This window comes from Canis lupus, chromosome 6 (genome assembly GCF_003254725.2).
Source record: "Canis lupus dingo isolate Sandy chromosome 6, ASM325472v2, whole genome shotgun sequence".
Classification (NCBI taxonomy): domain Eukaryota; kingdom Metazoa; phylum Chordata; class Mammalia; order Carnivora; family Canidae; genus Canis; species Canis lupus.
This window is the reverse complement of record NC_064248.1, coordinates 24,452,838-24,461,273: the sequence shown is the minus strand read 5'-3', so window position 1 is coordinate 24,461,273 and position 8,436 is coordinate 24,452,838.

Genomic DNA, 8,436 nt, shown 5'->3' with positions numbered 1-8,436 from the left:
GAAGGTTAGACATATAACTTAAGAAATATATATATAATAGGATAATACTCTTTAGGCATTCCTGCCTCATACCAGAATAAATTCCAAGTGACTAAAGATTTAAATTTAAAAACTGAAACCATCTTAGTATGTGGGACCTGTTATCTTGTAGCATCCTCTCCCCAAAACCAAAAAAATACGTACCCATAAACAAACCCAGAAAAAGCATTCCAAAGCTCAGCAATAACAATGAGCAAACAGGAAATACTAGGTACTAGGCTCTGCTGAATGCTAGAGACACAAAGACAAATATGACAAAGCCATTCCTGGACTGCTGTTGCACACTCCATTAGAAGACAACCAAGTGTTATATGAAAACCTCTACACTCTAGTCAACATTAATGAACCAATTCTTCATAATGACCAAGGGTAATGAAAGCAAGTAGAGGAAGGAGGAGAGAGGACCAACAGGACATACACACACTAAAAGATGGATGAACCTTGAAAACATTTGTATATATGTGTGTATGTATCTCCTATTGGTTCTGTTTCTCTGAAGAACCCAGACTAATATACCCTGTAAGTACTGACTGAAACCCCTATTTGGTTCAACCATGACTGGGTTCACTGCATACCCCCTCCCCAAACAAAAGTAAGGTCTCTCCCTATTGGCTACAAGGTACCAAGTTTCATGGTATGAAAGGCACCCTGGCTTGTAATGCCTCTTAAAGCATTTCTCCTTGATAATCTCCTAGGGCTTTTCTCCATCAGTAACACAGTGAATTAAAGAACATTAGACCATAAAGTTTTTGAGGGCAGGCACTCTTTAGTATTTGTGACAGTATCTAGTTTGTGCATAATAGGAACAAGATATAGAAAATAAATAGCAGGGGCACCTGGGTGACTTAGTCAGTTAAGCATCTGCTCAGGTTATGGTCCCAGGGTCCTGGGACCAAGCTTCACATAGCGTTGAGCTCCCTGCTCAGCACAGTCTGCTTTTCTCTCTGCCTCTGCCCCTCCCCACCACTCATGCACTCTCCTTCTCTTTCAAATAAATAAATAAAGCCTTTAAAAAAAATCAATCAGTGTAATCTACCTTACTGATAGGCTAACAAAAATCACATGATTATATTAATTGATGCAGCAAAGGTATTTGCCAAAATTTAAGGCTTATTCATGATAAAGATTTTCAGAAAAACAGGAATACAGGAGAACTTCCTCAGCTTGATAAACATCATCTACAAAAAAAGGTACAGTTCACATTACTCTCAAGCATGAAAGACTAAATGCTTTCCCCCTGATATCAGGGAAAATGCAAGCATACTTGCTCTTACCATTCTTATTCAACATAATGTTGTAATTCTAACTGATGCAATAAGGCAAGAAAAGGAAATAAAAGGCACATAATCTGAAAAAAAAAGAAGTAGGGGGAGGAGTTAAGATGGTGGAGGAATAGGGGACCTTAATTTTGTCTGGTCCCTGAAAATCAGCTAGATAGTTATCAAATCATTCTGAACACCTATGAAATCAACCAGAGATCTAATAAAATTTGTAGAATTGCTACAATTCTACAAATAGAAAAGCGATAACTTTTTGCAAGGTAGGAGGTGTGGAGACATGAACCAAAGGCGATATATCGGAAGATAACCTACAGGAGGAGGGAGCCTCCATAAGCTAGCAACCGAAAGTGTTATAAACAGCAAAGTGCAAAATCAGAACTTTTAGAAGTCTGTCTAAAAGGTGCTTAGTGGTGAAGCAGGGTAAAATCCCAGGTGGTCTCAGGATGCCCAGGGTCACATAAAGAATTGGGGTGCCCAAGTGTGGCAGAGTTCCTCCGGGGAGGAGAGGTAGGGGTGTGTGCCATGTGAGTCCAAAACGTTTGGAGACTCAAAATGGGGTCATGTGCCTGAAATTAAAAAAGCTCCATTACAGGCTGAGTGAATCCAGAGTTGAGACAAAACAGGGAGACAAGAGTGATTAATTTTCTAGGAGGGCTCATTGAAAAGTGGAGGGCATAAACTTGTAGCTCTGGGACTAGAGATCAGGGCACTGCCATTTTTATCCCCCACATCAGCTCAGGAGCCACTTGCACTGAGCCCAGCCCCCTGGCAAAGGTGGTACAATTCTGCCTGGGCACAGACACCTGAGAATCAGGGTAACAGGCCCCTACACCAGAAGACTACCAGGAACTTCTAGCTAATACCAAGTTTACCAATCAAAGAGAACTGCAAAACTCCAGCTCTTAAGGAAAGCAGTATATAGCATTCATGCTTTTTTCTTATTATTCCTTAGTCTCAGTTTTATATGTTTTTCCTTTTCAGCTATATTCTTATTTTATCAATTATTTTTAAAAATATTTTTTAATTTTCATTTTTACATTTATATTTTATGTATATTTTTTATTTTTGGCTTTCTTTCATTGTATTCAATTTCATTTTTTGTATAAATGTAAGTTTTTCTTTCTCTCCTATTTTGGTATCTGATTTCTTCTAATAAACAGACCAAAATACACCCAGGATCTAGTTTATTGTTCTGTTCAACATCTGTTTGATTTTATTCTTTTTGGGGGGAGAAGTGGTTCTGTTTTCTTCTGATTTGCTTATTGTATATTTTTCTGGTGTCGCTGTTGCTGTTTTTGTGCTTTCTCTCTCTTTCATTTACTCTTTTCTGGACAGAATGAGAAGATGCAAGAACTTGCCCCAAAAGAGAGAACAAGAGGTAGTACTCACTGCCAGGGATTTAATCAATATGGATATAAGTAAGATGTCAGAACTAGAATTCAAACAATGATTATAAAGATACTAGCTAGGCTTCAAAAAAGCATGGAAGACACTAAACAATCCCTTATTGGAGAAATAAAAGAATTAAAATCTAATCAAGTTGAAATAAAAAAGGCTATTACTGAGATGTTATCAAAAACAGAGGCTCCAACTGGTAGGATAAATGAGGCAGAGGAGAGAATCAGTGATATAGAAGACAAAATGATGGAGAATAAGGAAGCTGAGAAAGAGAGATAAAAACTACTAGATCACAAGGGGATGATTCGAGAGATCAGTGATACTATAAAGTAAAACAATATTATAATAATTGAGGTCCCAGAGGAAGAGGAAAGAGAGAAGGGCAGAAGGTTTATTTGAACCAATGATAGCTGAGAACTTCCCTCATCTGGGGAGGGAAACAGGCATTCAATTCTATGAGGCACAGAGAACTTACCTCAAAATCAGTAAAAATAGGTCAACACTGGGAAACCTGGGTGGCTCAGTCAGTAAATGTCTGACTTTGGCTTAGATCGTGATCTCAGGGTCCTGGGATCAAGCCCTCCATCAGGCTCCCTGCTCAGTGGCGAGTCTGCTTCTTCTTCTTCCTCTGCCCCTCTCTCTATATGTGTTCTCTCTCTCAAATAAATAAATGAAATCTTTAAGAAAAACAGGTCAATACCTCAACGTTTAATAGTGGAGCTTGCAAATTTCAGTGATAAAGAAAAATCCTGAAAGCAGCTGGGGACAAGAGGTCCTGAACCCATAAGGGAAGAAACATAAGGCTGGCAACAGATACGTCCACAGAAACCTGGCAGGCCAGGAAAGACTGGCATGAAATATTCTCAGTGCTAAATGATAAAAACATGCAGCAAATAATACTTTATCCAGCAAGGATGTTATTCAGAATAGAATGAGAAATAAAGAACTTCTAGGACAAACAGAAACTAAAAGAATTTGTGATCACTAAACCAGCCCTGCAGGAAATATTAAAGGAGATCCTTTAAGCAAACAAAGAGCCCAAAAGTAACAAAGACCAGAAAGAAACAGAGATAATATACATAAATAGTGACTTTACAAGTAATACAATGGCACTAAATTCCTATCTTTCAATAATTACTCCAAATGTGAATGGCCTAAACTCCAATCAAAAGACACAGAGTAACAGATTAGATTAAAAAAAAAAAAAAGACCCATTGATATGGTACTTCCAAGAGACTCATTTTAGATCCAAAGACACCTCCAGATTGAAAGTGAGGGAGTGGAGAATCATTTATCATGCTAATGGACATCAAAAGAAAGCTGGGGTAGCAATCCTTATATCAGACAAATTAGATTATAAACTAAAGACTGTAATAAGAGATGAAGAAGGAAACTCTATCATAATAAAAGGGTCTATCCAACAAGAAGATCTAACAATTTCCCCTAACTTGGTAGCAGCCAAATAAATAAACCAATTAATAACAAAATTAAAGAAACATTGATAATAATACAATAATGGTAGGGGACTTTAACACCCTGTTCACAGCAATAGACAGATCACGTAAGAAGCAGAAGATCAACAAGGAAACAAGGGCTTTCTTTGAATGATAAACTGAACCAAATGAACTTCACAGATATATTCAGAGCATTTCACCCTAAAGCAGCAGAATACACATTCTTTTTGAGTGCACATGGGACATTCTCCAGAAGAGATCATATAGTAGTCACAAATCAGGTCTCATCCAGTACCAAAAGAGTGAGATTATACCATGCATATTTTCAGACCACAATTTTTAAAACCTGAACTCAATCACAAGAGAAAATTTGGAAGGAACACAAATACATGGAGGTTAAAGAGTATCCTACTAAAGAATGAATAGAACAATCAGAAAATTAAAGAAGAATTTTAAAAATTCATGGAAACAAATGAAAATGAAAACTCAACTTTTCAAAACTTTTGGGATGCAGCAAAGACAGACCTAAGGGGGAAGTAGATAGCAATATAAGCCTTTCTCAAGAAATAAGAAAAGTCTCAACTATACAGCCTAATCTTACACCTAAAGGAGCCGGAGAAAGAATAGCAAATAATAAAGCCTAAATCCAGTAGGAGAAGAGAAATGATAAAGATTAGAGCTGAAATCAACAAAATAGAAACCAAAAGAATAGAACCAATCAATGAAACTAGGATCTGTTTCTTTGGTTTTTTTTTAAAGATTTTATTTATTTATTCATGAGAGATACATAGAGAGAGGGGAGGCAAAGACAGAGGCAGAGGAAGAAGCAGACTCCTTGCAGGGAGCCCGATGTGGGACTCAACCCCAGGACTCCGGGATCACACCCTGAAGTAAAGGCAGACGCCCAAGCGCTGAGCCACCTAGGTGTCCCAGGATCTGTTTCTTTGAAAGAATTAATGAGATCGATAAATCCCTTGCCAGACATATCAAAAAGAAAAGAGAAAGGACCCAAATAAATAAAATCATAATGAAAGAAGATCACAACTAACACCAAAGAAATACAAACAATTATGAAACATATTATGAGCAACTATATGCCAACAAAGTAGATGATCTGGAAGAAATGGAAACATTTTTAGAAACATATAAACTATCAAAACTGAAACAGGAAGAAATAGAAAACCTGAAAAGACCCATAACCAGCCAAGAAATTGAAGCAGTAATCAAATATCTCCAAAAAAGGATGAGCACTGGGTGTTATACTATATGTTGGCAAATTGAACTTCAATCAAAACTAAACAAAACAAAAAATCTCCAAAAAACAAGAGTCCAGTGCCAGATGGCCTCCCAGGGGAATTCTATCAAACATTTAAAGAAGAATTAATACCTGGTTTTCTTTTCTTTTTTTTTTTTTTTAAATACCTGTTTTTCTGAAGCTGTTTTAAAAAATAGAAATGGGAGAAAAACCTCCAAGTTCATTCTTTGAAGCCAGCATTACCTTGTCCCAAAACCAGACAAAGACCTCACCAAAAAAGTATAGACCAATATACCTAATGTACAGAGAGGTAAAAATTCTCATGAAGATACTAGCCAATAGGATCCAATAATAACTTAAAAGGATTATTCACCATGACTAAGTGGGATTTATTCCTGGGCTGCAAGGGTAGTTCAACATCTGCAAATCAATTAGTATAATATACCATGTTGATAAAAGAAAGGACAAGAACCATATAATCCTTTCAATCAATGCAGTAAAAGCATTTGACAAAGTATAGCATCCTTTGTTGATTAAGACTCTCTGCAGTGGAGGGACAGAGGAAACATACTTCAAAATCATAAAGGCCATATACAAAAAGGCCACCACAAATATCATTCTCAATGGGAGAAACTCTCAGTTTTTCCTCTAAGGTCAGGAACATAACAGGGTTGTGCACTCTCACCATGGTTATTCAACATAGTATTAGAAGTCCTAGCCTCAGCAATCAGACAACAAAAAGATATAAAAGGCATCCGAATCTGCAAAGAATTCAAACTCTCACTCTTCACAGATGATACGATACTCTATGTGGAAAGCCCAAAAGACCCCACCCAATAAATTGCTAGAACTCATACAGGAATTTAGCAAAGTCACAGGATATAAAGTCAATGCACAGAAATCAGCTGTATTTCTATACACTAACAATGAGATAGAAGAAAGAGAAATTAAGGGATAGATTCCATTTAGAGTTGCACCTAGGAAAAAACTGAACCAAAAAGGTAAAGTATCTATACTCTGAAAACAATAGAACACTTATGACAGAAATTGAGGAAGACACAAAGAAATGGAAAGACATTCCATATTATGGATTGGAAGAACAAATATTGTTAAAATGTCCATGCTAGATGCCAGAGCAATCTGCACATTCAGTGCAATTTTTATCAAAATACTATCACCATTTTTCACAGAACTGGAACAAATAATCCTAAGATTTGTATGGAACCAGAAAAGACCCCAAATAGCCAAAGGAATGTTGAAAAAGAAAACCAAAGCTGGTGGCATCACAATTCTGAACTTCAAGCAATATTATAATGTTGTAATCAAGAGAGTATAGTACTGGCACAAAAAGAGACGTACAGATCAATGGAACAGAATAGAGAATCCAGACATGGACCTTCAACTCTATGGTCAACTCATTTTTAACAAAGCAGAAAAGGACATCCAGTGGAAAAAAGACTGTCTCTTCAACAAAAGGTGATAGAAAAATTGGAGAGCCACATGCAGAAGAATGAAACTGGACCATTTTTTTTTTTTTACACCATGCACAAAAGTAAACTCAAAATGGATGAAAAGCCTCAATGTGAGATAGGAATAGATAAAAATCCTAGAGGGGAACACAGGCAGCAACCTCTTTGACCTCAGCCACAGCAACTTCTTGCTACATGTCTTCAAAGGGAAACAAAAGCAAAAATGGTAAGATTTCATTATTTTTGATGGCTGAGTAATATTCCATTATATACCATTTGCAACGACATGGATGGAACTAGATGGTATGCTAACTGAAATAAATCAGAGAAAGACATTATATGGTTTCACTCATATGTGGAATTTAAGAAAACAAAACAGGAAAAAATAAAAAGAAAAAAAGAAAACAAAACAGGATCATGGGGGAAGGGAGGGAAAAATAAAATAAGATGAAATCAGAGAAGGAGATAGACCATAAGAGACTTTTAACTATAGGAAACAAACTGAGGGTTGCTGGAAGGGAGGTAGGTGAGGTGGATGAGGTAACTGGGTGATGGGCATTACGGGGGGCACTTGATGTAATTATCACTGGGTGTTAATGCAACTGATGAATCACTGAACTCTACCTCTGAAACTAATAATACAGTATATGTTAATTAACTGAATTTAAATTAAATACCTAAATCGGTAAAAAAAAAAAAAATGAAAGAAGTAAAACTGTCCCTATTTGCAGATTATGTGATTAACTACATAGAGAATCCCAAGGAATCAACAACCACCAAAAACTCATAGAACCAAAATTGACCAATAATTTTGTTTAATTGAATCTAAATTGGGTTTCTGTCACATGTAACTGGAAGAGTCATTTATTTACTTACCTATCAAATATTTATTGAATGCCTAAAACTTGCCAGTAACTGTTCTAGACAATAGTGATGCATCAGGGAAAAGAACAAAGTTCTTCTCTTAAGGGTGGTGGTAAGAGATGTAAAGAGTTAAAACAGGTTAAGGAGAAAAAAATGAGGGGTGCTATTTAGAAAATATAGTAAGGGAAGACCTCTTTGATAGGATACCTCAAAAAAATGGGGATTAAGGCAAAGGGGCATTAAGGAAAGAGTGTTCCAGGCAGTGGAAACTCTAAATTCAAAAATCCCAAGGCTGGAATATGCTTGGTATGTTCAAGAAAAAGCAAGGTGCTGATGTGGCTGCAGCAGAGTAAAGAAGGAGGAACAAGTGGTGGGTCAGAGAGGATCCTGTGCCAGATTATGCAGTTTCTTGTAGTCTACGTAAAGACTTCAGATTTTTGAACTAGGAAGCACTGAAGGATTTGAGAAAATGAAGGACCTGAGAGCGTTTAGTTTAGTTTAGTCCCAGGTAGTGCAACACATGAAACACAGCAGCTGGTTCATGAGACCTAGAGCAACCCACTCTGCCACTTAACTTCTTTCTTTTCCATTTCAAAACCCTTCTGTGTCCTTTTCCATCCTTTTTTCTTTCTTCCTTCCTAGAGAAAATTTCCTTTATTCCTTCACAGGACCAAACC